This window comes from Spermophilus citellus (genome assembly GCF_964194105.1).
Source record: "Spermophilus citellus genome assembly, chromosome: 14".
Taxonomy (NCBI): Eukaryota; Metazoa; Chordata; class Mammalia; order Rodentia; family Sciuridae; genus Spermophilus; species Spermophilus citellus.
The window spans coordinates 3,905,952-3,933,407 of NC_138194.1; the positions used below are offsets into that span (position 1 = coordinate 3,905,952).

Genomic DNA, 27,456 nt, shown 5'->3' on the forward strand with positions numbered 1-27,456 from the left:
TAGGACAGCTGAGGTAGCTGCTGTGTTTGCAGAACGGCCTCTATAAAAGTGGAGCTGAGATGCCTCTGTCCTGTCCTTCCTCAAAATTCTTAAAGGTATGTATATGTGAAAGAACATGGTTAATTTTACATTCCTGATATTGATTTTTCATTTAAGGGAAAAGACTACTATTTCCCAATCCAAATTTTTCTTTACATATCTCTAAGGATGACATTGCGCACAACATAGTTACTGAGTTTTGTGATTAAACACAAACAAACAAACAACAACAACAACAACAAAAAAAAAACAATCCTGCATTCTCTGTTTTTTCTTTCAACAGTAGTTGTCTGCTTTGAGCCTGCCACCTTCTTCATCTGGTAACATAAGAGGTAAGAGGAATTTATTATTACACTCTAAAGGACAAAGGGATATTGCTACATCTTAATGAGCTACCATTTAACTTCCTAGATTAGAATTGGATATAGGACACAAGAGCACCTGCTCTTGAAAATGACCTCTCATAAAATTTTGACTTTTCAGGCCATTAGTCCAAACAAAATTTAATTAAACTGCTCTTTTACATTTTGTTGGAACTTTAGAAAGAATGAATCCATCATATGTACTATTTAATGTGAATTACTACTCCCATTTAACCAATTATACAGGTCACATGGTAAAATAAAAAATGTGTCAACTTGCAGTCAAAAATCTCGAGGTGCCAATCCAGGCTTTTCTAGTTTCCTGGGCTCAAGCCAGTTATCTTTTATGTATCTTCCAACACGGTGTATTGCAGTGGAATTAACAATGAACTCAGGTTTAGGAGAACAGCTCTTATGTCTCATCATTGCCATTTACCACCTCTGTGACACTGAATGACTCTTCACCTTTATGAGCTTTAGTTTCCTCATCAGTAAAATGAAGAGGTTGAATTCTGCTAAGGTCCTTCCAATTCTTGCTCTATATGATCCCAATCAGTGGTATTAACGATCCCTGTACAGAATGACAACATCTAATGATCTTCCCAAATATTCAAGTTGAGACATGTACTTTTAGTATTATGTTAAGAATATAAATAATGATGAAAACCTAGTATGCATTTAACAATGATTTTAAATGAGTTTCTATTTAATATAATAGCCATATTCATTTAAAATTTAAAAACATGTTGATGTGAAATCATTGCTTGCTTAAATTTAAGGCAGTTATAACTGTGTGGATTCAAGGATTCCCTACATCAAACATGAGGCTCCTTGGGGGCTTGTGACCACAACTGATCTAAGATATGAGATAGAAAGATTACATCTTCCCTCTGTTTCATAGATAGACTGTACCACAGTAATTTCTGGATGGAATTATATTATAAATTCAAAATTATTTAATGTAAAAACAAACACAGACACTTGATGTAATAGAATAACATTTCTCCTCTAAAGAAAAAAAAATCAAATGTTCCAGTATCTGTCCCCTGGAAATACATTTAAATTTCACTGAATCACCTGGAGACTTGGTAGAAATGATTGATTTTTGAGACAGAGTTTGTGGCAAATTCCATATCTAACATTCTAAGTCGAGAGGAAGTTTAATGTTGATGTCATAGAAGACTAAGCCTCTTTCTGCAAAGCCTACAGAAGGTTGAGGGTATTATTGTTGTTATCATTGTTGACATTGGCAACCAATGCACATCTCCCTATAAACCATCTCCTCTTCCACTTAACAGAGGACCCTTTCTTTGAATCTAGTCAGAACAAAGTGATTTATTTTATATTCTCATAATTTATTAGTGGGGAAAAATTAAGTTCATTCTGACTTGACTGTATACTGGCTATCAATTTCTAAAAGATTTATTTTGTTTTTTTAAAAAAAGAGAGGGAAAGAGACAAACATGTAACCTAAAGTAATAAGAATTAGATTTAAAGAAACAGATATGCTAAAATCTAGTGAAAAACTTAAAAAAAAGGAAAATACACAACCACTGTAAAATTTTAGTAAAAATTTAGATGCTGTTTTTCTCCAAGAACATTTTAAAGTTACTGACTTTCACACAAAATAAAAGCTGATAAAAGAGGCTTAATTTTGATTTAAGACAAAATCATCTATTGGATTTTTAGCTTTCATTGGACTTATTTTTCCCTTTACATACCTAAAACCTGTCAGTTAACCATCAGAATATTTATGTTTAGTAGGTATCTTAAACCTGGACTTACGTCCTGAAAGAAAAGATGAACATTTTAACATCCAAATTTAACTTTTACATTCAAGTTTAGTAATTTGGGGAAGGAGGAAAGTATGCCTAAATCTTTGAGCTTTTAAAATAATTTCATTTAGATGATGATATCACTTCTCTGTATCATCATAATGTTAAAAAGAAAAAAAAGAGTGGTTGAAAAAAGGAAAGGAAAAAGAGCAAGTAGAAAAGAAAAGATTCTGAACACACAGGGACATAACAAATGCTGCTGGTTGAATATCAATCCTACATATTTCTCAACTAAGGTTCACATACAGAGGAAAGAAGGGAGGCTTAAAATGTTATTGTCACAAAAATTAAGCTGCCAACATAGGGCTTTCACCTCCATGAGTTGATCTCAGCACCTTGACAGAGTAGACAGCAGTAATCTCAAAGGCAGAGGCCAGGAAAACAAGTGTGGAATTGCAGCATGTTTTTTTTTTTTTTAAGAGAGAGTGAGAGGAGAGAGAGAGAGAGAGAGAGAGAGAGAGAGAGAATTTTTAATATTTATTTTTTTTTAGTTCTCGGGGGACACAACATCTTTGTTGGTATGTGGTGCTGAGGATCGAACCCGGGCCGCACGCATGCCAGGCGAGCGCGCCACCGCTTGAGCCACATCCCCAGCCCAAATTGCAGCATGTTAAAGTGCAATTAGCTCCCACTCCGGCCCTCAGTAGTCACCTCATTCTGTTTTTTCCTCCAGGTGCACCTAGCCCTGAGCTGCCATCGATAACCTGCAGCCATGAGTACCGACGCTGAAATGGCCGTGTTTGGTGAGGCTGCCCCTTACCTCCGAAAGTCTGAAAAGGAGCGCATTGAAGCCCAGAACAAGCCTTTCGATGCCAAGACATCAGTCTTTGTGGTGGACGCTAAGGAGTCCTTTGTAAAAGCAATAGTGCAGAGCAGGGAAGGGGGGAAGGTGACAGCAAAGACTGAAGCTGGAGCTGTGAGTAAAACATCTGCAGTTGATTAGACTGAACTACGCCTTATTTGGGGTTAGGTTAGCTGACCGTTATTTTCTCATCTGGTTTCTCCTGTTTTACTGGGTAGACTGTAACAGTGAAAGATGACCAAGTCTTTCCCATGAACCCTCCCAAATATGACAAGATAGAGGACATGGCCATGATGACCCACCTGCACGAGCCTGCTGTGCTGCACAACCTCAAAGAGCATTATGCAGCCTGGATGATCTACGTGAGTGTCCCCTGTGACATCATTCTCACCAACTCCACATACTTGATGGGTTTGTTGATTCAAATTGAGGACTTCATTTTCAGATTTTGCCATTCTATTGCAATGTTCTCTTAAGACCACTCATTTGGTTAGTGTAAATTCTGATTGATTTGAAATTGTACGTGCTGGGAAGCCATCTGCTCAACTGCATTAGTTGGAAAACTAAAGCAATCTGTGCAATAGCAATGACAGAGAGAAGCAACAAATGAACCCAAACCATTAAGCTTCTTGAGAACCAACCCAGTTCTTAGGTCTCTCTCCCCTAGCCCTTAAGCAGTATTTCCAATGTACAATCATGAGGTAATTGCTGACTAAGCAGCCCTATCCTTTCCCACAGACCTACTCAGGACTCTTCTGTGTCACTGTCAACCCCTACAAGTGGCTGCCAGTGTATAACCCTGAGGTGGTGGCTGCCTACAGAGGCAAAAAGAGGCAGGAGGCCCCACCCCACATCTTCTCCATCTCTGACAACGCCTATCAGTTCATGCTGACTGGTGAGTGAATCCATCACAATTCTATAGGTATTGGAAAATATTTGTGAACTGTTAACAAAGAAAATATCTGGACAATACTTTAAGAATAAAACATTCAATACAAACATGATAATATCAATAACAACAGTGGTAAAATGGATTTAGAATAATATGCACTGGTTTCAAAAATGTAGAAAAAATGCTTATATTTCTACACTGAAATACAAATTAACTAAAACTAATTATAGATCAAAATTAACCAAATGGAGGTATTAGCTCTGCCTTTTAATTATAGGTAATACACTCTCTCTTCTAAAAAGTAAGCTTTGAAGTTTCATAGTGACAAGTTATCACAAGCATTATAAGAAAATGTGGATTAGACATTAATGTGAAGAGAATTTTAAACTATGAACCAGGTGACTGAATGGCACATGAAATAGTTATTCATCTGATATTGGCTGATTATTCTGATGAATAAAATGGTGAAATAATGCATTCCATAACTATCACATTATAGCAATGGGAGTGTTAATGGATTAATGAACATATCTTTGCCACTTATTTTGAAAAGACTTGTAAAAGTAAAGCATACATTTATATAGTTCTTATCTTGCCGATGGAGAATTTTAAAAGGCAACTTGGAGTTTACAGGTACTGTGTTCATCTAGGTGGTAAGTGTGTTATTTTTTCTTGTTCGTTCATTAATTTTACACAATCTTTGGTTTCTCTTTCACAGATCGTGAGAATCAGTCAATCCTGATTACGTAAGTAGATATCATGCCTTTCTTTCTTTTGAGTTCTGATCTTTGTAGTGGTTATTACCACCTTACATTCTGATTTCCTTCTATTTGGTCTTGACAGTGGAGAATCTGGAGCAGGGAAGACTGTGAACACGAAACGTGTCATCCAGTACTTTGCAACAATTGCAGTTACTGGGGAGAAGAAGAAGGAGGAGGCACCTACTGGCAAAATGCAGGTGGGTATGATAATCATCTGAGAAAGAAAGAAAGAACAAACAGGTTTTTAAAGATGTGATCATAGTACTCCAAAACCACAGTGATAAACTGTATTGGATACCAGAATTTGGAAAATAAATCTTGAATGGGCTTGTGAGAATGAGATGAACAAAGCAATGAATCAGCAGCTTAATTAGGCAAGAGTTCCTACAAACATTTAGTAGGACAAAAGATGGGCCTGAGAGACACAGAAATCAAGGCCACATCATTGGAACATCTCATTCCTGGATTTGTCATCCATTCCACTCTCTTTACAAAACCTTACCTCAAATTTCAGAATGCTATGAAGGGGCAAGGTGAAAGGGAAGGAGGTCAAAGGGAAGTTATTTTAGTACATTGCATCTCAGCTTTCCTAAATTTCTTTATCCATCTTATTCATCTTTCTTAAGGGGACCCTTGAAGATCAAATCATCAATGCCAACCCCCTACTGGAGGCCTTTGGCAATGCCAAGACCATGAGGAATGACAACTCCTCTCGCTTTGTAAGTTTTTTGATCTTCCTTTTCCTTGTGAGAATCAGCACTGGCATTCTGTACCTGCAGTGTCGATATTTCTTTCATTTATTTGGTCCATGGCTAACAAAAAGTTTCTGCCTTTTAATCAGTGCTCCTTTGCCTTCTTAAGGGTAAATTTATCAGGATCCATTTTGGTGCCACAGGCAAACTGGCTTCTGCAGATATTGAAACATGTAAGTCAATAAATACTATTGGTTGAGAATCTTTGAGGGGTGGGTGTGGAAACTCTTTTTATGTATGTTGTGTAAAATTTTCAATGCTTAATTTTTCACTGTGGCTCTTTATTTTAAGTTTGCTTAATCTGACTTTCCAGATCTGCTAGAGAAGTCCCGAGTCACTTTCCAGCTGAAGGCTGAAAGAAGCTATCACATATTCTATCAAATTATGTCCAATAAGAAACCAGAGCTTATCGGTAAGGCACTTCTTGATTTATTTCTACCAAAGAAGAATAACAGCTTGTCTATAACATCCCTTTGAAATGTTTTTGATGACCAAAGTAACTCTTTCTGTATATGGTTCTTTTCCCTGTGTTCAGAAATGTTGCTGATCACCACCAACCCATATGACTTCGCCTTTGTCTGTCAAGGTGAAATTACTGTGCCCAGTATTGATGACCAGGAAGAGTTGATGGCCACAGATGTAAGTAATTAGAAGAAAGCAGGAAAAAGCAAAGTAATATTCCAGTATATATCATTCTCCTTCCTATATTAGGGTGAAAAGCATTAGCAGAAAATCCATGACTAGGCAATACTACTATCTTTTAGGCTTTCTTGCCTCTTGAAAAAAATTACAGTATATTTCAATGTCCTTCCACACTTGTTAAAAAAGCTTTAAATGCCTGTGATAAACGTTAGTTCTTTGATACCCCTTACTTAATTGGTTTTTTTATTCTTTCTTATCATTTTTGGTCAATATTTCTACCACAACATTGTTGTTGTTGTTGTTGTTTTTCTACTTTATACCAGATCCTTTACCCAAGAATCTGGGAAAGAGCTACAATATTTTCATGTTTTAAAATAACAAAACATGGAATTTCTAGTCACAGATGTAAACACAAAACTTTGGTTTGAATAAATGTCTGTGGCCTAACAGTACAGTCCCTTGCCTTCCCTATGTAGCATTAGAAAAATATGGGTTGTCTATCTCAAAAATATTCTTTGGGGGACTCTTTGAGCCTTGCTATTTATTTTTGAAACTATAAATTCCTTCTTTCTCCACATCTTTTTTCTAAGGATTATTACTTTGGGGCTTATTTTCTTTACATATAAATTTTGTACATATTTTGTATTTTCCTTTGAATTTCTGGATAACTTTTGATTGCAACATTTTTAAACTTTAACATCCCAACACCCCCAAAATAAGGTTGACAGTTGCTTATGAAAATACCTTCTTTCAAAAAGTTTAAAATCTACTTGTGTGCCTTTATCTTATAAATGTCAGGCTTTATTCCTTATCTGTAACTTATTATTATGTTCATATGTCCAAAAGTGATATGGAGTTGAGAAATACCCACTAGTTTAGGAAGTTAAAAAAAGTTAAAAAAATGTAACGGTCTGTAAGGACATGAGAAAGTTACTTAGCCTCTCTGAACCTGGGTTATCGGTGTGCCCCATGGACATGCAATACTACTGAGCTAGAACTGGAAGACACTAATTCTGTGAAAGAGTCTTGGAAAATAAGAATGGTACATAAACATACTTTCCTCGACCTTCTCTAATCTCTGCCCACATTTACAAATCTTTGCAAAGCCTAGCATGGTAATCAAATGTGATAAGAAAAAAATAATTCACTGAAATGAGAAACTTCTTTTCATAAATGTCTCTTCCCTGCATGAATAGTGAACAACCAGATTCATTTCACTGCCAAGCATTTCATGATCAGTTGAGCTATGACTTTATATCAGAGAGACATATGGAGAAATACTTGGCACAGTTGTTGTTTTCATATCCTCTTTCCAATTGAATCATCCATGCCCATTAGGATGGGAAGATAGACAGTGATTGCATATTAGTTTAGGAAAATATAGGAGAAGAAGAAGTAAAAGAGATTTAGGAGCCTGGATATGAGAAACAAGAACCAAAACCATAAGAAGCATGTGCCTGTGCAGCAAGGGCAGGCTGAAATAGATGGTGAATGCCCTGGTCTTGGCATCAGTGGTTATGGGTCTGAGTCTAGTTGAGTGAGTGTAGAGAAGTCATACAACATCCTTACAGTTCACATAACTCAAACAGAAAGACTGATATATGCCTGTTGGTGTTGCTATGTGGATCAAAGAGTTAAGAAAATGAGTGCCTTCTGAAGTATAGGCAAAGTGTTAGTGAAATACAAGTCAAGGCATAATGAAGAAAAAGTATGTAGGCAGACCCTCAGTGGCCTGAGTACATCAGCATAGTGATAATTGGAAGGTGAGTAAATTCAACTCTTCCAACAGAGCGCTGTGGACATCCTGGGTTTCACTAATGATGAAAAGGTGGCCATTTACAAGCTCACTGGGGCTGTGATGCACTATGGGAACATGAAATTCAAGCAAAAGCAAAGGGAAGAGCAAGCTGAGCCAGATGGCACTGAAGGTACCACTGCTGTGGATAGCTTTCATTTGAAAGTACACATGTCAGGAGCTTTGCAGAGACAGCGTCCATGTTTTTTACTTTCTTTGACCTATCTCATGAGAGGCAAAATTATATGGAAATGGAAATGACACAGTGTCTGATGTTTGTAATTTCTGTCCAAAATTCATTCTTCACTGACTTTTTAAAGGTTTTTTAATTTTTTATTTGTTTCTTTTAGATATACATGACAAAAGAGTGTATTTTGACATATCATACATACACAAAGTATAATTTCCCATTCTTCTGGTTGAACCTGTTGTGGAGCTACACTGGTCATGTATTCATGTATGAACATAGGAAAGTAATGTCCAATTCATCCCTGTCCCTTCACTCCCCTTTGTGCAAACCAATGAAATTCTACTCTTACCTCCCAACTGATCTAATTGTGTGTTTGAATCCATACATCAGAGGATTCATTGACTTTTTGTAAACTACTTGGTTAAAAGATGTTTTATTTAGTGAATAATGTTTGCCCACATGCACTGGGGGAAAAATTGAGATCTGAATTTCCTTGTCACTACTAGGTTAGGTTTTTAAAATTATTTCTATGTGTGATATAATTTTGCCATATTTTAAATATTACATAGATTATCTGATTCCTCAAGCTCCAATGTATTCTTACAAAAATAACAAATGAACATGAACAGTGGCAATGCTTTTGAAACCATATAAATAAATGAATAGATTTCATGACATTTGCACAAATTACTATCTAAGCAAAATTCTTTTTTTTTCCCCCATCATCATCCTTCACTTCTTAAATTGTGTAAGCCATGTTTGGTTTCACCATCTTCACTTTGTTCATGCAGTTGCTGACAAAGCTGCCTATCTCCAGAGTCCGAACTCTGCTGACCTGCTCAAAGCCCTCTGCTACCCCAGAGTCAAGGTTGGCAATGAATATGTCACCAAAGGCCAGACTGTGCAGCAGGTAAATATGATTTCACTTGAACCACAGGAGACTCAAGAATTCATTATTGTGTCCAGTTCAAAAGACTAACATCACAACTCTTCTTGAAGGTATACAACGCAGTGGGTGCTCTGGCCAAAGCTATCTATGAGAAGATGTTCTTGTGGATGGTCACCCGCATCAACCAGCAACTGGACACCAAGCAGCCCAGACAGTATTTCACTGGGGTCTTGGACATTGCTGGCTTTGAGATTTTTGATGTGAGTAGTGATTTGACAAAAATCACCAAATGCAAATCAGTAATAATTTGACCAATCTTATTAAAGAATTCAAAATTATAAATGTACTTTACAAAAAGTACAAACTATAATTCTTGCTAAAAAGAGTCTTTGAAGAAATGTGAATTTAAGTAAATAGGTAAGACTAGAAAAATAATTATATTCTTTCACATCTAGAAGTCTTGAAATATGGTCCATGAAGGGTTAAAATATTCAAAATCTATCCTGGACCAAATCAGAGGAGTATAAAAATACTTTTTAAAATTATTCAAAGGGAGTAGAATCCCCATGTAACAGCATTTTGCCTAGTATGCATGATTTCATGCAGTCACTTGGAAAGTGTCTGAGGAGTCAATTCTTTGTTAAGAATTATATCATACTTTAAGAAAATAATATGAAGGTTTATAATGTAATTGACCAAAATACTTTAAATTCAGAAGAAAATATTAGTAACTACACTGTAGATACAAATACTTAAGTTATGATTAATTTCCTATATTTATCCCTTTATAGTTCAACACCTTGGAGCAGCTGTGCATCAACTTCACCAATGAGAAACTGCAACAGTTTTTCAACCACCACATGTTTGTGCTGGAGCAGGAGGAGTACAAGAAGGAAGGCATTGAGTGGGAGTTCATTGATTTTGGGATGGACCTGGCTGCCTGTATTGAGCTTATCGAGAAGGTTGGCATGGCTTTTTAAGTCTTCAAAACAAGAAAAACAAATTGCCCACCTACCTATGTTTAATTACAATCCCAATTCTCAAAGAACAAGCAATGCTGTTCCCATGACACAGTTGTGCAGTCTTAACAGTTATGAGATGTGTGACAAGTGATTCATTATTAATCAATAAAGTACAGTAGTTTATAGAAAAATGACAATAATACACACAGGTTCACATTTAAAACTCTATGAACTTCTTCTCCTTCACTTTTATTCCTACATGATTTTATAATTATAGGAGAAAGGAATAAAATTACAGTTAGTCCTCTGAGTACTGCAACTAACACTGGTGTATTATGCTTATATTATCCCTCATGTATAATAAGGCAAGATATATCAAGATTTCTTAAGCCAGGTGCAATGGTGCATGTCTATAATTCCAGTTGCTCAGGAGGCTGAGGCAAGAAGATCGCAAGTTCAAAGTCAAAGCCTCAGCAGCTTGGTGAGCCCCTAAGCAACTCAGTGAGACCCTATCTCTAAATAAAATATAGAAAAGGACTTGGGATGTGACTCAGTGGTTAAGTGCCCTTGGGTTCAATCCCAATACAAAATATATATATATATATATATCAAATGTCGGATAATTAGCCCTTCAACTGTTGAAGTCATCAATTTACTCTCTACTCAAAATTACTACTGAATAAACACCAGACTTCTAAACAACCTCACCTAGAAATAAGCTCTGAATTACAAATTATTAAGTGGGTATAACAATAGTTATATCAGATTTGGATATATTAAAACTTATTGAGCAAAAAAAAATATCAAGCAATTTTTAAACACTTTCAAAACAATTGAGTTCATCATTTAGCTCCCTACTGATACCAATGAAGTACATGTGTGAACTCTACCCTAAGCAGTGTAAAGGAAGAAAAAAAAATGAAATTGCTCTCCAGGAAACCTTCAAATACTCAGTTCAAAATTCACAGAAATGTGAAAAAAGAAGCATATAAAAGCAGACTAGAACTACACAGTTTAAAAAAATGTTAATTTAGTGACATAAAATCTCCATTATTCATGAGAACTGTACAGAAAGGCACTTATTTTCTTCTCTAGTATTTGAGTTTCTGCCTCATCAAAATGGTTTTTGGGAAATAATTTGTGAATTTGTGATATCATCAAAGTTGAATTACTTTCAGTCTTTCATATCAAATTTACTACTGAAAAGCATCAAACTGCTTAGAAAGCAAAACAAAATTACCATTACTTAACTCCATTGTGGTGGAGGACATAGTTTAAAGTACATAATTTTAATGATATAAAACAAGATGCATTTTTCTCGTCATTAGTTCATTTTTAGTCATCGACATAATCTTTTCTCTTCATACATTTGTCATGTCTAGATTTGGGGTAAAGGAAGTTCCACTGCCAGTAGAAAAGAAAGTATGAAATAAGAATTATTTTTAAATGATACTTGTAGAATTTAATTTTATATACTTAACATGAAGTTTGTCAAATGGCACATATAAGATTTTTTTAACTCATTCTTTCTAGTAAATATATTTAGCTTACATCCTTTGACACATAATGATTGTTACACATTTTGGCAATTGAGAAGCATCATTAAAATAGGATCATGCCTATTTAACATGTCATTCCAAGTCTTTGAAACATTATATTTTTAGGTCTCCACCAACTGCATTAACTGCATTAACACAATTTTCTCTCTGGGACTCATCATTAACATCCTTTTTTTTCTACTGTTAGCCCATAGGCATCTTCTCCATCCTGGAAGAGGAGTGCATGTTCCCCAAGGCAACAGACACCTCCTTCAAGAACAAGCTGTATGAACAGCACCTGGGAAAATGCAACAACTTCCAGAAGCCCAAGCCTGCCAAGGGCAAGGCCGAGGCCCACTTCTCGCTGGTGCACTATGCAGGCACTGTGGACTACAACATTATTGGCTGGCTGGACAAGAACAAGGACCCCCTGAATGAGACTGTGGTCAGGCTGTACCAGAAGTCTGGACTGAAGACTTTGGCTTTCCTCTTTGCTGGGGGACAGGGTGCTGAAGCAGGTAATTTTTTTAATATTATATGTTCTAAGAGTCACAAAATAGAAACACACCATTTCAGAACACACAGGAAAATCTAACATGAAAATACTGGCCAATATGGGTCTAATGAAAGGAAGAATATTTAATAGCTGTAGTTCATAGTTAAGACTTGCAGAACTCACATTAGCACTATGGATCATTTAGTCTACAGCCTCATTTTATCAATGGGAAAACAGAGACACAGGTAGGTTAAGTGACTTGCTCAGAATTATACAACTCACTTTTACCACTTTTACAGTAATGTTCCTTCAAGGATCCAGCTAAATTAGAGATAAGGAAATCCTTTGTCAGTCCTAGCACTTGGGGAATTAAGGTTTTGTTCTCTTAAGTACCACAAGACCAGATGTGCAAGTAACAACATGTAAGCACAGGCAAATAGAAAATAAGACTTCCCTGTAGATAAGCAGAGGCTCACCAACAGGCAACTTGCCTGTCATGGGGGAATGTATGCATTAACAAGGCCATCCTATTCTGTCTCCTGGCTACATCCTTCTGGAAGAGGCATTGCTGATTTAGAGTCAGGGAGTCCCATCCCCTTTACATATATAACTTTTTAACTCACATCTTTTTTTTTCCCTGAGTGCCTATAATGTGAGTCAATGATTGTATCTTCTTAGTCTATAATTGAAGGAGGAGAGACATGGAAATAAAAGGAATAAGTGCAAATTTAAATTCCATAGGGGATTTTGGCAATGTAATGTCTGTGGATTGTACTTCAAAGATTATTGCAAATAATTTTTTATTTTATTTTTCAGAGGGTGGCAGTGGTGGAAAGAAAGGTGGCAAGAAGAAGGGTTCTTCTTTCCAGACAGTGTCGGCTCTTTTCAGGGTACAGTATAAGCATGAATTCCAGAGTAATACTTTTATTAAAAAATTAAATTATTATAACAGGAACTTCTAAAAAGTTATCTTAGGTGAAAATGAAAAAAAGTAGTGGTGTATTAAAGAAAAAAATCTGAGAAATACCTCAGGAAAAATTTAACAAAAAGGAGACATATTGTGTATCTCTTCACATCAAACATTCTAATAAATGAGTCATTTTCCCTAAGCCCCAAATCTAAGAGATCTGGTATTAAAAAATTTCATACGAAATCAAACATTCTCCTAAAAGCATCCATTATATTCAATTACACCTGCTCCATATGATCAAAGTCTCCATATAAATTTTGTCTGTCCAGCAGTGCTTGAGAAAAACTGAAACTGACTGATTTTGTATAATCAGGAATTTCCTATGTATATTCCATATGGATGATCATTCTTGGTGATCATGATTAATTAGAAACAGCTTATTAGAATGTGAAATGGAGGTTAAATGAATTACAGAGCATTGACCAGGGACTCTCATATAGATTCATCTATAATTACTTTTAAAATTTTCATATGGTTTTATAGGAGAATTTAAATAAGCTGATGACCAATCTCAGGAGCACTCACCCCCACTTTGTACGGTGCATCATCCCCAATGAAACCAAAACTCCTGGTAAGACACTTCTGATATCAAAACAAGACTCCAATGTGAATTCTATTTAGACTATTATATTGAAAATATACCCTTTCTTAGGTGCCATGGAGCATGAACTTGTCCTGCACCAGCTGAGGTGTAATGGTGTGCTGGAAGGCATCTGCATCTGTAGGAAAGGATTCCCAAGCAGAATCATTTATGCAGACTTCAAACAGAGGTTTGTGTCTCATCTTCTCAAGTGTTACATGAAGAAATGTTTGGTTTTTAAATGACATTTTGTTCTCCAAAACTTAATCTATCCATGTTTTCAATGCTACCTACTGAGCGTTTTTTTTTTTTTTTAATGAAGAAAAACCACCTTTTTATATTGCTTTTATTTTGACAGATACAAAGTTCTAAATGCAAGTGCTATCCCAGAGGGTCAGTTCATTGACAGCAAGAAGGCTTCTGAGAAACTTCTAGGGTCTATTGACATCGATCACACCCAGTACAAATTCGGTCATACCAAGGTACCACCCAACCCAAATTTCTATCATAATTTCATCACTTTTGGACTTTCTCAGGAGTGAAAACCAAATATTTAACTTTTCCTTGGCAAGGTTTTCTTTAAAGCTGGCCTGCTGGGGACTCTAGAGGAGATGCGAGATGAAAAGCTGGCTGAGCTCATCACATGCACCCAAGCCATCTGTAGAGGGTACCTGATGAGGGTGGAGTTCAGAAAGATGATGGAGAGGAGGTGAGGGACAAAGCAAAAGTTTCTTCCTTTTCCACACCTTATAACTGAATTCAGTGAAGTCACTACTTTTGCTGATGCTGACTTTCCACATTCTTCTCCATTTTCATCTGTTTTTTTCTTTTCAACAGAGAATCCATCTTCTGCATCCAGTACAATGTCCGTGCTTTCATGAATGTCAAGCACTGGCCATGGATGAAGCTATATTTCAAGATCAAGCCCCTCCTCAAGAGTGCAGAGACAGAGAAGGAGATGGCCAACATGAAGGAAGAATTTGAGAAGACTAAGGAGGAGCTGGCAAAGTCAGAGGCAAAACGGAAAGAACTGGAAGAGAAAATGGTAGCTCTAATGCAAGAGAAAAATGACTTACAACTCCAAGTTCAATCTGTGAGTATTATGCATTGCACAGTTCAGCCATATCTGACTAAGTATAAGAGTTTGTTTTCTATTTGGGGGTAGGGAGTACCAGGAATTGAATTCAGGGGCACTAGACCATTGAGCCACATCCCCAGCCCTGTTTTGTATTTTATTTAGAGACAGTCTCACTGAGTTGCTTAGCGCCTTGCTTTTGCTGAGGCTGGCTTTGAACTCGATATCCTCCTGCCTCAGCCTCCTAAGCCACCAGGATGATAGGCGTGTGCCACCATGCCCAACAAGAATTTTTTTCCTTAAAAATGAAAAGGTTTCCATTGAAACGTTTGTTATGATTGCTCATCCTTTAAAAATATTAAGACTCGGACCGACAGAAGCAATAGATGCAAAGCCACATGTGCTACATATGTTCATATGTGCACTTATATATAATTTGGTTACCAGTCCTAAAATATTCCTAGACATGTTCCTTTCTTTATGAGTTTAATCTCTTAGTTTATATCATTCTCTACTTAGCAAATATTTTTGTGCATAAAATATAAGTTACATTGTTTCTTCTAGGCAGAAAAAAAAAAGACTGGGTTAACCCCTCACCCTTAAATGTGAAAAAATAATCCTGGAATGAATAAGTGACTTTTCCAAAAATAGCAATTTTTGTAGATTTTTTTTTAATTAAAGGGATAGTTTTCCTGATTTGACCTTCCACACATATATTTGCAAGAAATGTGTCACTATTAACTAGTAGACTGGTTAAAACAATGTTAACAATATTTTGTCTACTGATTTTTTTAAAGTTGGCAATTTTATTGGCATATCTGTTGACAAAATTGGTAGTCACTGAAGTTTCTACCTTTTAATAAATTGTTGTGTGTTTGTAGATACAGCTTAGAGAAATGAAAATGTTTAATTTCTTCCTTTAGGAAGCAGATGGCTTGGCTGATGCAGAGGAAAGATGTGATCAGTTGATTAAAACCAAAATCCAGCTTGAAGCCAAAATCAAAGAGCTAACTGAGAGAGCTGAGGATGAGGAAGAGATCAATGCTGAGCTGACCGCCAAGAAGAGGAAACTGGAAGATGAATGCTCAGAACTGAAGAAAGACATTGATGACCTTGAGCTGACACTAGCCAAGGTTGAAAAGGAGAAGCATGCCACAGAGAACAAGGTACAAATTGTTATCTATTTTAGAGTACTTACAAGCATTAACTTGTTACTGATGTATTTTAATTGAAAGTTTAATTTTAAAATTATTGAGTATGAAAGAAAAACACAATTATGTCTTCTCTTTAGTCTTCACCACCTCTATTATATTTGCCTTTGCCTTTATCTCCTATTGTATTAAGCCACATAAGCCTAAGTTAAACTTCTGGTTTCTATTTTCCTTGTCAGGCTAACATTGTCCTAAGACACTACCATCCTTTTCAAGACAACAGATTGTCATTAGCATTCCTATTACCTGTTCAAATCTATAGGTGAAAAACCTCACAGAAGAGATGGCAGGCCTGGATGAAACCATTGCTAAGCTGACCAAGGAGAAGAAGGCCCTCCAAGAGGCCCACCAGCAGACCCTGGATGACCTGCAGGCAGAGGAGGACAAAGTCAACACTCTAACCAAAGCTAAAACCAAGCTTGAACAGCAAGTGGATGATGTAAGTGTGAAAATAAAATGTTTCCCCTTCAGATGAATAAAATAAACAACTATGACATGCAACCATCAGTGATGTCCATAGCCTTTAACTGCTGGTTTGTAAATAAAATTCTCAAGATATTTGTTTTATCTTTTTAAATTTTCCTGAGTATCAGGCCAGTGGCATGGGTTAAGTGCTAACAAACTTAATAATACCATTATGAATTTAGCTTGAAGGATCTCTGGAACAAGAAAAGAAACTTTGCATGGACTTAGAAAGAGCCAAGAGAAAATTGGAGGGTGACCTAAAACTGGCCCAAGAATCCACAATGGATATAGAAAATGATAAACAGCAACTTGATGAGAAACTCAAAAAGTAAGTTTGGTTCAGCAATTAACCTTCTCAATGTATATCAATGCATATGAAATGTATGTTTAAAAGGTCTCCAAAACATTAATTCATGGCATGTAGAAAAAAAGGAATAATGCCATCTTTGATTTTTTTTTAATTAAATGAAAATGGCACATTATAGATATGTAAAACTGTCCTACTTCCTCAACACTAGTGGTATAAAGAAGTTTAATTATACATGGAAAAATAAAGATTGGTAAGAGAATTGCCTACAAGCTAATGTGCTACTCTTCTACTAGGAAAGAGTTTGAAATGAGCAATCTGCAAAGCAAGATTGAAGATGAACAGGCACTTGGTATGCAGCTGCAGAAGAAGATCAAGGAGTTACAGGTAAGTACATGATCTCCATCACTTTAATTCAACAAGAAAAATAAATGATTGACACAAGAGAATGAGTTTGTATTTTTCACCATTTCCAGGCCCGCATTGAGGAGCTGGAGGAGGAAATTGAGGCAGAGCGGGCTTCCAGGGCCAAAGCAGAGAAGCAGCGCTCTGACCTCTCTCGGGAACTGGAGGAGATCAGTGAGCGGCTGGAAGAAGCTGGAGGAGCCACTTCAGCCCAGATTGAGATGAACAAGAAGCGGGAGGCTGAATTCCAGAAAATGCGCAGGGACCTGGAGGAGGCCACCCTGCAACATGAAGCCACAGCTGCCACCCTGAGGAAGAAGCATGCAGACAGTGTGGCTGAACTTGGGGAGCAGATTGACAACCTGCAGCGGGCCAAGCAGAAGCTGGAGAAAGAGAAGAGTGAGCTGAAGATGGAGATCGATGACCTTGCTGGAAACATGGAAACTGTCTCCAAAGCCAAGGTCTTTCTTAATTTGTTACCTTTTAAATCTTTATTTGCAATCATTCAAAATGGCTGACTTTACATCTGTGTATATGTAGCCAATTTGCATAAATATTAGCTGTTACCTGAATTTCAGTTTTTTTCTTAATAGATATCATAGTATTAAACTGAATCACTTTAGTTTCATATCTTATTTGTAGAAATCACTTTAAACTTTGTAGCTATTATCAAGAAAGATGCAATTACAAAAAAGACATCTAAAAGTTACATTCTACATGATGTAGGATATAAATGATGTTCATGCTTTCCAAAAGAAAATAATCTAATTTTGACAATCATATGTTCATTTTTTTAACCAAAATTATGTTCACCTACTGTTTCTTCTAAGCCCCTGCCTCACAAGATTCTAATAGAAAAGTAAATACAATTCAGCCCCTTTCCACAGTAGTTTGGATCTTCAAATCCCAGCTTTCTAAGTAGAAATGTATTGTCTTATTTTCTATTTCCCACCACAGGGGAACCTTGAGAAAATGTGCCGCACCCTGGAAGACCAGCTTAGTGAGGTGAAAACGAAGGAAGAGGAGCAGCAATGCTTAATAAATGAGTTGTCAGCCCAGAAGGCACGTTTACACACAGAATCAGGTCAGTAAATGGGTATCCTTGGCTCTTGGAGAGATAAAATGAAAGCAAGCCTCCATCCCTGAAACACAAATCATGCTTTGAATGATGGACACCCATTTGCTATTTCATCCATTTACTCCTTCACCTTTTTACCCAGAATTGATAAAACACGGAGGTTCTAAGCTATAACTGGAGAAAAAAATTAAGTTCCCTGGGTTCAGGAGATTTTTGTTGCCTCAGCATTACTCAAAAATCCCACATACTAAAATGTCAAAGAAAGCTCATACACCTTAGAGGAATCAAGAAATCACCTTCTCAATATCACTAAAATTAAGTCTTGAGGTTTTGTTTGTTTTTTTTTCATCATATGAAATAAAAAGGTTCACATATTATTCCATTCTTTAAATTATTCTTCGCCTCGACAACAAAGCCAAATCACTCATGTTGTCTTCCACAGGTGAGTTTTCACGACAGCTAGACGAGAAAGACACATTGGTTTCTCAGCTATCCCGAGGCAAACAAGCATTTACACAACAGATTGAGGAATTAAAGAGGCAGCTAGAAGAGGAAACGAAGGTGAGAATTCTCCACTTGCTTTTTTTTCAATCACTTGAACTGTACAACATGATACACACATAGAACGTAAACTTATACTATACATTTTTTGCTCGGTCTAGGCCAAGAATGCCCTTGCCCATGCCCTTCAGTCAGCCCGCCATGACTGCGACCTGCTTCGGGAACAATATGAGGAGGAGCAGGAAGCCAAAGCTGAGCTTCAAAGGGCTATGTCCAAGGCCAACAGTGAGGTTTCCCAGTGGAGGACCAAATATGAGACAGATGCCATCCAGCGCACAGAGGAGCTGGAGGAGGCCAAGTAAGGGTTTTTTGGTGAGGGCAGCAAAAAGAAATGAAAGTTAAAATAGTGAAAAAAATCAAAGAGAATATTTCAGGCATGCAGCTAGGTGAAGAATTTTATTATTGGGAGGTAGATTCTACCACATCCTCCTCCTTATAGCCTGGTGTATGCCCCCATCTCCCCTCAGGCTTCTGTTACAGAGCATATTACATTTCTTTCCACCAAAATGGGTTGTTATTAGCTTACTCTGTATAAATTTAATTTCCTTTAAAATAAGAAAAATGCAGATTATCTAGCAAATTATTATGAATATTATAATTAATAATGGTCAGATTTTCCTTAGCTAGAGTGTTGAATGTTCAGAACAAGATTATCATAACCACCAGTGTGGAAGGACTTATTCATGAATTACATATACTGTTTGTGGAATAAAACTCATGGAAGGAAAAAATCATCATACTCTTAGTGAAGGAAACCTTCCTACATTTCATTTATCTCACAGTAGTTAGAATTAAACCAAATGAGAGGGTCTGGCACACACTTTCAGAGAAAGCATTCTAGATAAGAATGTACATGACTAGAAGAGGTCATGAATTGGGGGAGCTGGTAAAGGGAGCAGTAAATATGACTTTGAAGGCTATTTGAGAAAAGTATTAATGGAAGAATACTTATTTTCTGGCATCATCAAATCCAGAAAATTACTGATTAATCACACTACTTTGAACATGTCACTCTGGATCAGTTTCCTTATCTGTACAGTAAAGAGGACCATACTAGAAACTGTCTAAAAATTCTATTCAATGCTAACATTCTTTGATGAATGTTACCATTTCTTCCTTATCCTCACATTTTTCACACTGCTTACTCAGCTTAAGTGCTGATTCATATCCTCTCTGTCTCTCAAAATGGTTTAATAAATATGTGTAACAACTGAGATGATGAACCCAGGAGAGAAAAGAGTTCTAGGAGAGATAAAATGGGTACTAAGAAGCTACTTGAGAAAACTTAACAACTTGTGGACATAGGGGTAAAAAAATGTTGGAGAAAATATGCTTTCCTAGTCAACATATTTATAGTCTCTTGTGGTCACTTTGATTCTTCTCTTGGTTACTCACATGGACCATTTTTTTCAGGAAGAAGCTGGCTCAGCGTCTCCAGGATGCTGAGGAACATGTGGAGGCTGTGAATTCCAAATGTGCTTCCCTGGAGAAGACAAAGCAGCGACTCCAGAATGAAGTGGAAGACCTCATGATTGATGTAGAAAGATCCAATGCTGCCTGTGCAGCTCTCGATAAGAAGCAAAAGAACTTTGACAAGGTGGCTCATCATTCCCAAGGGGACATCAGCATAATTCTTGTTTTCAGAAGCTAACTATTGATGCACTTCTAGGTTCTGGCAGAATGGAAACAGAAGTATGAGGAAACTCAGGCTGAACTTGAGGCCTCCCAGAAGGAGTCCCGTTCTCTCAGTACGGAGCTGTTCAAGGTGAAAAATGCCTACGAGGAATCTCTGGATCAACTTGAAACACTAAAGAGGGAAAATAAGAACTTGCAACGTGAGTCACTATAATCATTCTATTTCAAATATGGGAGCAATCTTCTCAGTTTTTCCTTCTCCTCAACTGAATTTTGCTCTTTTCTTATTAAACTACAGAGGAGATTTCTGACCTGACTGAGCAGATTGCAGAGGGTAGAAAACATATCCATGAACTGGAGAAAATAAAGAAACAAATTGATCAAGAGAAGAGTGAATTGCAGGCTGCCCTAGAGGAAGCAGAGGTATATTTCATTTGCTCACCTATGTATTATAAATACATTGAAAAATAATACAACTAAGATCTATTATGTTTCAAGTCTTGAGAGGATAATGCATATAATTCAATGAAAAATGCTGAATAATACCTTGGTAATTAAAAAGACTAATTGTCAAAATTAAGATTTATGGAAGTTTGTAAAGTTTTTTTAGATGTCTCCTTGGAGAGATCATCATAATGTGGGGTAAGAAAAAAAACTCTTTAGTTAACCTAAATGTTATATTTCTTAAGGCCTCTCTGGAGCATGAAGAAGGCAAAATTCTTCGCATTCAACTTGAGTTAAATCAGGTGAAATCTGAGATTGACCGAAAAATTGCTGAAAAAGATGAAGAAATTGATCAGCTAAAGAGAAACCATCTCAGAGTCGTGGAGTCAATGCAGAGCACGTTGGATGCTGAGATCCGGAGCAGAAATGATGCACTGAGGATCAAGAAGAAGATGGAGGGAGACCTCAACGAGATGGAAATCCAGCTGAACCATGCCAACCGCCAGGCTACTGAGGCAATAAGGAATCTTAGGAACACACAAGGCATACTTAAGGTACATTGGGGTAAACACACCTGGGGTCATACAATCTGGTGCCATTACAAAACTCCAATTTTAATAGCTTATGAGGATTATGGGTAATACATCACCTAAAGGATATGGTAATCAATTAAACTTTCTAGTCACATCACTGGGAAAAAAAAACTACTTTTTGTCTGAAAGGCCCAGGACAGTTTGCTTTGTTATTTGCAGAGAAGACAAAGTGGTGAGGGTTAGGGAGACAGAGAGAGTGATGAGAGAGTTTAGCCACATGCTAGTGCATTTATCTGGACTTTGCTTATTTAATATATAAAATAACACAATTAGACTAGCTGATCTTTAAGGTTACTTTTCTGATTCCAAATTTTGTAGATTTACCATGGTGCTTTTTATGATTCAGGATTGAAAATAATATGTCTTTTGAGTGCTACCTTAGGCTTCCAAGAATTTGTCATTAAAGGTTCTTGTAGATTGTTCCTATCTAATAATGCTCTAAGTTATTAAGATCCACGTATATTCATGACCCTAAATTTGTATCCACTTTAATTGGAACATGACTAAGAGTCTTTTTTTCTTTCTGTATAGGACACTCAGCTACATTTGGATGATGCCATCAGAGGGCAAGATGACCTTAAAGAACAAATGGCAATGGTTGAGTGCAGAGCTAACCTGATGCAGGCTGAGATTGAAGAGCTCAGGGCATCCCTGGAGCAGACTGAGAGGAGCAGGAGAGTGGCAGAGTAAGAACTTCTGGATGCTAGTGAGCGTGTGCAACTTCTGCACACTCAGGTGAGGTTCAGGACTATTGTTTAGCAGACATGCTTCCAAAGCTAAAGACAATTTGAGAGGATAAGTTTGTTTATGAAATAGGGAATTATCTTGGCATGGATCCATTCCTGAATTTCTAGTACTGAGATCTAGCTGGTTTACAAGAATTTTCATAGATTGGCATATTCATGTTGACTTGAAATATTCCAGAGTTTTAAACTTATATAATTAAACACAGGTGCCAATCTGTGAACAGTGTTGGTGATCATCTTGTCTTTTACAACTCTAATCTGTAAACAAATAGGCACACAAAGTAAAGACTAAACTATCAGATATTATTTGTGCATTACATATGCACATTAGGTTAATCTCATGGGATATAAAAAGAAGTTCTTGAGCTCAAATTCATGGCAGTCATCATTCCTGCTAGTTAGCATTGGTTGTTGATAGTGGATTTATTAAATAAATGGTGGTATATCCTCACAATGGCAAATATGTAGTAATTATAGAACACATTTATTGCAATGGAAAGAGGTTCGTAATATAATAAGTGAAAGAACAACTTCAAAGTGATATGGACACATGATCTTCTTTTGTTAAAAATATACAGAAAATATTCAAGAGGATTAACAAAAGTGTTATGAATGGTTATCTCTTGTTAGTGAGAGTACAATAATTATTTTTCATCTCTTTTTGGCTAATTTTTATGTTCTCTTTTTTACAATAAACATATTATTTACTTATGAAGTTGCAGTATGTAGAATGTCATTACAGAAAATTTAAAACTACATTCTATTTTTTTAAGAGAGAGAGAGAGAGAGAGAGAGAGAGAGAGAGAGTGAGTTTTTTTGATATTTATTTTTTAGTTTTTGGCGGACACAACATCCTTGTTTGTATGTGGTAGCTGAGGATCGAACCCGCACGCATGCCAGGCGAGTGTGCTACTGCCTGAGCCACATCCCCAGCCCCAAAAAACTGCATTCTAAAAATAACTTTAAAGTCAAGTTAATAGGCAACATTTTTCTTACTCATTATGAGTACCTTGAATTGATTGGATATTTCAAATGCTATCAATTTTCCAAAAACAAAAGAGATTCTTGGTTCAATTTCTGTACCAATAATAATGCTATTTATGCACTTGTGATATGGAGCTAACAATATGAATGGCTAAAAATTAATAATTCATTTTTCATCAGCTGTGTGGTGTAAATACTACATAGCACATTAAATTTGGAGGGTTTAACTTTATGTTTACAGACAGCCACTGATAACAGTTGAATATGTTTAGTATTAGAAAAAAATTTTACCTAGAATAAGTCAGGATAAGTTTTATGAACAGAGATACAGGTAGATAGAAGGAAAGGGAAAAACTTAGACTTCTAATTTTTTTTATTCTGAATATTTCTGATGTTTAGCAACTTATGTCTGTGTATGCTAGTTCAAACAATAATGTAAGTGGTATCATATAAGTTAATGTGATTTTCCTCTTATTAATTTGCTACAGAACACCAGCCTAATCAACACCAAAAAGAAGCTGGAGACAGACATTTCCCAAATCCAGGGAGAAATGGAGGACATTGTCCAGGAAGCCCGCAATGCAGAAGAGAAGGCCAAGAAGGCCATCACTGATGTGAGTAGCAGGCATAGTTCTCCATTAATTTAGCAGTATGACTGCCTACAGCAATAATTTTCTTGATTTTTTTGGTTTATTTGCTAACCAGGCCGCCATGATGGCTGAGGAGCTGAAGAAGGAGCAGGACACCAGCGCCCACCTGGAGCGGATGAAGAAGAACATGGAGCAGACAGTGAAGGACCTGCAACACCGCCTGGATGAGACCGAGCAGCTGGCACTAAAGGGTGGCAAGAAGCAGATCCAGAAACTGGAGGCCAGGGTGGGTGTCCACACGTTCATTTGATTCCCAACCCGTTCATGTAGCTAGTTACAGCCAAACTGTTAAGTGCCTTTGTTCTCTTCCAGGTGAGGGAACTTGAAAATGAAGTTGAAAATGAACAGAAGCACAATGTTGAGGCTGTCAAGGGTCTTCGAAAACATGAGAGTGAAAGAACTCACCTACCAGGTGACTGGCCTTTTCATATTTTCCAGGGCTATGGCTTTCAAGAAAAATTTTTAAAAATAAGATGTTTTCAAATAATGGCACTATCTATTTACTAACTCTTTCAGACTGAGGAGGACCGAAAGAATGTTCTCAGGCTGCAGGACTTGGTGGACAAATTACAAACTAAAGTTAAAGCTTACAAGAGACAAGCTGAAGAGGCTGTGAGTATCTCCACAGTGAAAGAGAAAGGTTTAGGGGTGTAGCTCGTGCCTTAAAGTCTCTAGAACTTGAGGAGCTTTCTTTATAGCAAAGAACACAAAATTGGGAATGCAAAATTTGGTAGAAAAATAAGTATTAATTTAAAATGAAGTTGGGTGCAGTGGTGCATGTCTGTAATCCCAGCAATTCAGGAGGCTTAGGCAGGAGGACTGCAAGTTCAAAACCAGCTTCAACAATTTAGTGAGATCCTAAGCAATTTAGAAAGACCCTAAATAAAAATAAAATAAAATATAAAAATAAAAAGATCTGAGGATGTAGCACAATGGAAAAGCACCTCTGAGTTAAACCCCTAGCACCAAAAGTAAATAGATAAAATGAGAAAACCTTGACACAAATTACTACAGCTTTGGAGTTTCTGGTTCATTTCTTCTGAGACCAACAAATTTCCCTTCCTATCCAAATTCCAGTATTCATATGCAAATGAGGATCTGAATTGTAAGCCTTATTTAAAGTCATGATAAATCCATCTAGGGAATTTTTTTTTCTTTTCAATTTGTCTTATCTTGTTAATTCTGAAATCTTCCTTAATTTCTCTGCACCCACACCACTACACCTATTTTTCAAAATTTTGTTTTACAGAATCAAGATTCAATCGGATCCCCCCACTATTTTGATCTCTCTGTTGTCATTGTAGCATTTTACTTTGCCAAGGAGAGTTAAATGAAAGACAGTGAAGAGGGGGGTTGTAAGCACAATTATGTATATAGGCAAGTTTTCATGACGCCCTGTCCTCATATAAGTGTGTCATAAATATCAGAACTTTTTGTGTTTGCATTAATGAAGCAAACCCTGTAGCTGCTTTTAGTAACAAAGCAGTAACAATCAGCAAATGTCAAACTTTCTTGTTCTCTCAAATGCAATTCTATTCACAGGAGGAACAATCCAATGTCAACCTTGCCAAATTCCGCAAGATCCAGCACGAGCTGGAGGAGGCTGAGGAATGGGCTGACATTGCAGAGTCCCAGGTCAACAAACTAAGGGTGAAAAGCCGGGAAGTTCACACAAAAGTCATAAGTGAAGAGTAATTCATTCTACTGCTAAAAGGTGACCAAAGAAAATGCACAAAATGTGACATTCTTTGTCACTGTTCTGTATATCAGTGAAATAAAATCTGCAGAGAATTTTGCAAATCTAAACATGCATTTGTCTGTTAATTATAAGGTTTACAATGTTATTAAAACGAATTCATTTATTCAACATTTGTTGAGATACTACTGTGCACAGAGATGAAAAAATTATTATGAGCAGTGACCCAACTTTAATAGAAGACCAATGACTTAAAGTACTCTGAGGGTATGCCAGAATGATACATGTACCCTTAATTCATTCAACCAGTCTTATAGAGTATCAAGTTATGTGTCTGGTATAAAATGGGCACCGAGGAAATGACAATCATCCCTATCTGTGAGGAGCTCAGTTCAGTGAGGGGGACAATAATTCAAACAAGTATGATACAGCACAAACAGTCTCATAAAAATATAAAAACCAAGTGTGACAATGATTAAGTGAGCTGCTAACCTGGGTAGTCCAGAAAGCTCTTCAGGAGACTAGAAGCTTATTACTCAAAGATAAGTAGATAGATGATAGAGAAAAGAGGACCGTCGTTCTAAGAAGACAAAACAAACATGATAATTCAGAGCCATTTAAGCATAGGCTTCATCAGCAAAGTGTAGTAGATGAGCCCAGATGTGACTGTGAAGGGTGGCTTCATATGCACTACTCAGGAGTTAGGACATGCATGAAACAAATCCAAATTTCATGAGGAGAGACGATGCAACTCTGGCCGTGGTATGTAGGACTATATGAGTAGGACAAAAAGACAGGGCCTGAGAAGACTGTTAGAAAAGATGATTCTAAAATTAGAGGCAATGGTGATGGAAATAATAATATAGAGTGAAAGCAGGGTTCTAAAACCATGTAAAGAATGGGCTCCACAGCCAGGAACGCTCTGAAGAGGCTAAACAGTTTAAGAGCAATTTAAAGCTTCCAGTTACTTTGTAATTACAGAGTCTATTTCCTTTAGGGAGAAATTCTTTCCCTCTGAATATTTTCCCCTCCAAGAAAAATGGACAGAACAGTTTAGGTAAATCTTCCTGTTGACCTTCTACTTTCTACAGACAATTCTGCTCATCAAGAAATTTGACTTTTCTCTGTACATTACATATTTTAAGGAGGAACCAGAAAGGGAATCAACTTCTTTTTTTTTAAGACATTTTTTAAAAATATTTTTTAGTTGTAATTTGGACACTCGATTTCTTATTTTCATAAAAGAATATGACTGAAATTTTATCAGAGCTCTTGCCAGAGTGATTTTCTTTTGATATTTCTTGGAACTTCAAATTTGGCTTCATTATATAGATACAAAAAATAAGATAGTAGAATACCAAGTTGTTACTTTACAATGGTGGATATCCCTTTCTAATGAGGAGGCTGCTTTGAGAAATCTCCTTCCTCAGTGTGGAAATCCTAATTAGTAATGAGGAGCTTGCTTCAGGAGAAGAGAATGTCAGAGGGATAGAAAATAATTATGAGGAATATTTCACCTAAGCCATAAAGACTAATGAAATATCCTGCTTAGAGTAGGCATTTATTATCAAATTTTAATTAAGCTTTGTAGAGTTAACCTATTAACCTCAGAAGCACTGAGCAACTGCTTTTTTTATTCTGTCTCCTAACTATTTAAATAATTGCTTATATAGACAGTTGAGAGTGGATTCCATTATATATGGGTCAATTATTCTTGGTTCCCTGATTAAAACAATAAGCATACTGTGTCACAGGTATTCTGATTAATATTCTTCCTCATCTTCCTAACAGATTAGGGATTTGTAGACTTATATTCTTATCTACTAGAACAAAACCATGCACAACAATCTCAGATGGCTTATAGAATTCTTTGCTTTTTCTTTAATTGATATGAGTTACTATTAAGAAATGTTTCTAACCTACTAATGCTGGATATGAGAGCCCAAACAGGATGCAGACAAGGGGAAGAATGAAAAAATTTATGAGTAATGGAGATAGTTTAAGTCTAATTTCTACCTGATCACAGCTCTAACACTGTGATGGAAAGAAACTGAGATTGGGAAGAAGACTGTGAAATGTTATTAAAAATAAGGAACTTTTT

The 27,456-nt window shown here is 36.6% G+C and overlaps 1 pseudogene across 1 annotated transcript; it reads left to right on the plus strand.

Moving 5' to 3' along the window:
• On the plus strand, positions 1 to 25,465 carry LOC308633145 (myosin-4-like; annotated as a pseudogene). The gene is made up of 40 exons (XR_014024329.1): positions 1 to 95; positions 323 to 371; positions 2,910 to 3,152; positions 3,257 to 3,400; positions 3,777 to 3,933; positions 4,649 to 4,676; positions 4,774 to 4,888; positions 5,318 to 5,410; positions 5,553 to 5,616; positions 5,757 to 5,855; positions 5,979 to 6,082; positions 7,875 to 8,013; positions 8,862 to 8,980; positions 9,070 to 9,219; positions 9,751 to 9,921; positions 11,668 to 11,977; positions 12,772 to 12,845; positions 13,409 to 13,496; positions 13,578 to 13,695; positions 13,864 to 13,987; positions 14,078 to 14,214; positions 14,343 to 14,598; positions 15,504 to 15,746; positions 16,054 to 16,230; positions 16,439 to 16,584; positions 16,860 to 16,950; positions 17,040 to 17,429; positions 17,926 to 18,052; positions 18,489 to 18,607; positions 18,709 to 18,905; positions 20,021 to 20,204; positions 20,277 to 20,442; positions 20,541 to 20,665; positions 20,932 to 21,240; positions 21,811 to 22,014; positions 23,498 to 23,623; positions 23,715 to 23,885; positions 23,972 to 24,071; positions 24,176 to 24,271; positions 25,202 to 25,465. The product of XR_014024329.1 is annotated as a myosin-4-like (transcript).
• Positions 25,466 to 27,456: the final 1,991 nt, after the last annotated feature.